Source organism: Rhincodon typus, chromosome 37 (assembly GCF_021869965.1).
Source record: "Rhincodon typus isolate 14 chromosome 37, sRhiTyp1.1, whole genome shotgun sequence".
Taxonomy (NCBI): Eukaryota; Metazoa; Chordata; class Chondrichthyes; order Orectolobiformes; family Rhincodontidae; genus Rhincodon; species Rhincodon typus.
The window spans coordinates 2,818,895-2,821,448 of NC_063368.1; the positions used below are offsets into that span (position 1 = coordinate 2,818,895).

At 45.7% G+C, this 2,554-nt stretch overlaps 1 long non-coding RNA gene across 1 annotated transcript in view; it reads left to right on the forward strand.

Moving 5' to 3' along the window:
* The window catches only part of LOC125487167, a 3,492-nt gene extending 3,216 nt beyond the window's left edge, over nucleotides 1-276 (forward strand). The window contains exon 3 of the long non-coding RNA XR_007265688.1: nucleotides 82-276. This is a non-coding gene — a long non-coding RNA (uncharacterized LOC125487167). The remainder of the gene's footprint in view (nucleotides 1-81) is intronic.
* Nucleotides 277-2,554: the final 2,278 nt, after the last annotated feature.

Genomic DNA, 2,554 nt, shown 5'->3' on the forward strand with positions numbered 1-2,554 from the left:
GGCCTGCTGTGTTCATCCAGCTCTGCACCTTGTTGTCAAGGAATCTAACTTGTTGACCTTTTTGCTTCTGTTTGCGAACAGTGAGCGTCTGTTTATGGACATGGCTGACCGGTTGGCAGAAGATGGTTGGAAGGAACTTGGATATCAGTATGTGAACATTGACGATTGTTGGGCAGCAAAGAGGAGGGACTCAGAAGGACGGCTGGTGGCTGATCCCGTAAGATTCCCCAGTGGAATTAAAGCTTTGGCTGAATATGTGAGTCTAGATTTTATCCTTCTCGTATCCCACCCCCTCAACTCTCTCTTTCTTCCTCTCATCTTTATCCTGACTGTACCACTCTAACCTCACCCCACCCAGGGGAGAGGAGGAGTGTGAATATAACCATTGGATTTGCAGCTGACCTGAATGTTGAATGAGTCAGGATTGGGTGGAAACTGATTGTGGTCTCAATATTGTTCTGCAGTGCATCATTCAGGAATTTCTACTGAAAGAGGAGCATATTTGTTCTGCAGTTGTTTGTCGAGTGGGTGAGACTTTCCTTTTTCTTTGTAAGTGGTTGTGGGGGTGTGGTGTGGTGACCATACTAGATGGTGACTACCACACCATCCCCACAGGTCACAGCTTCTGTGTCCTAAAATCTGCTACTTGAGACCTACAGCTAGGGGATTCCTGTGATGAGACATGTCAGTTTTCTCATCTAACTATGGAATTTGCTCCCCCAGAGTGTGATGGATGCTGGGACATTGAATAAATTTAAGGAAGAAATGGATAGATTTTTACTGAGTAATGGGTTGAAGAGCTATGGAGAGTGGGCAAGAAAGTGGAGTGGAGGTGGAGATGAGATCAACCATGATTGTGTTAAATAGCAGAGCAGGCCCGAGGGGCTGAATTGCCCTACTCCTGGTTCTTATGTTTTTCTCACAGCATTGAGGTCATAGAGAAGGGCAGGGTGGTGTTTGGAGGATGGTTTTCAGAGGCTACCACTTGCCTCTTGTCTGTGCCCCTGATTGTCCCCAGATTAGTCGAGTTGGACCCTAGTCTGTAGGCACCTTTCTCATCTGCTGGGGAGGTGGTGAGTTGTTGCTTCTTAAGAGGCTATTAGTCAATCACTTAAGGGGCTTAATAGCTGGTGTACTGAGAAAGTTGTGGTGCTTTGTCCAGGAATCCAGTCCGTACTGGTCTCAATCTATCTCTGCAGCTCTGGGGCCTAGGTTATTTCTAACTGTTTGACTTAACTCCCTGGTTTATAAATATGCAGAACTTGCAACATCCACATGAGCTACATGTAATTGCCGCAAGCCACTCTTTATGCTCTATGTGAACTTCCTCCCACCTCTCCCCATCTCACCTTGCTTTTGTAATGGAGACCTGTTTCTAAAGCCAAAAAAGATTAATTTTTTTTAACAGCCTAATAAATTTGTCCTGCCACCTTCCAACACTTGCATTCCAACAGAAGGAAGGAACAAGAACAGTCCATTCAACTCCCTTCAGCATTCCCTCCTCACATAGTGTGTATCTGTCAGGACAAGATATTAGAAGGCAGTACGATTTGGGATGTTGCATCCAGTTTGGGATGGTGAAGGCCTTCGAGAGGGTGCAGAGAAAATTATTAAGAATGATTCCAAACACAAGGGACTCTAGTTATGTGGATAGATTGGCGACAAAGGGTTTGCTTTTGTTTGGAAAATGATTTGATAAAAGTTCTGAAGATCATGAGGGGTCAGAGTCATTAGGGAGAAATTGTTCTGACTGATAGAAGGATCAAGAACTAGGGGATACCAATTTAAAATAAATGGTAAAATAAAGAAAGATTGGAGGAAAGGAATCATTTTGCACAGCGGGATCAGGATCTGGAATGCATGAGATTGTAGCAGAGACACAGTTAATCAGGCTTTTTTAATTAGAACTGAATAATTATCTGAAGAGAACCAAAATTGCAAAGCTGCAGAGAAAGGACAGGGAAGTGGAACTACACCATAGAATCCCTACAGTGTGGAAACAGGCCCTTCGGCCCAACAAGTCCACACCGAACCTCAGAGCATCCCACCCAGACCCATCCCCCTAATTTACACCTCCCTGAACACTATGGGCAATTTAGCATGGCCAATCCACCTAACCTGCACATCTTTGGACTGTGAGAGGAAACCAGAGCACCCGGAGGAAACCCACACAGACACGGGGAGAATGTGCAAACTCCTCACAGATAGTCATCCGAGGCTGGAATCGAACCTGGGTCCCTGGTGCTGTGAGGCAGCGGTGCTAACCACTGAGCCACTGTAACTAGGTGAGTTGTTCTTGCAGAAAGCCAGCACAGACGTGACTTGTGCCTTCACTGGGTGCTGCTGTTCACTTCTGCTTTTGCCTCATTATTAACCCTTCACCTCTCAGGCCTAGCTTAGACCCAAGCCACATAGATGGGCTGAAAGCCATTTTCTCTCTTACTGTTGAACGCAAGCCTCCAAGACAAAATAGTTTTGAGGCTGTCAGGGGAGGGGAAAGGATTCCAGCCTCCATTTCCATCAGAGAATTTGCCTGCCTTTTGTTTAAGGCAAC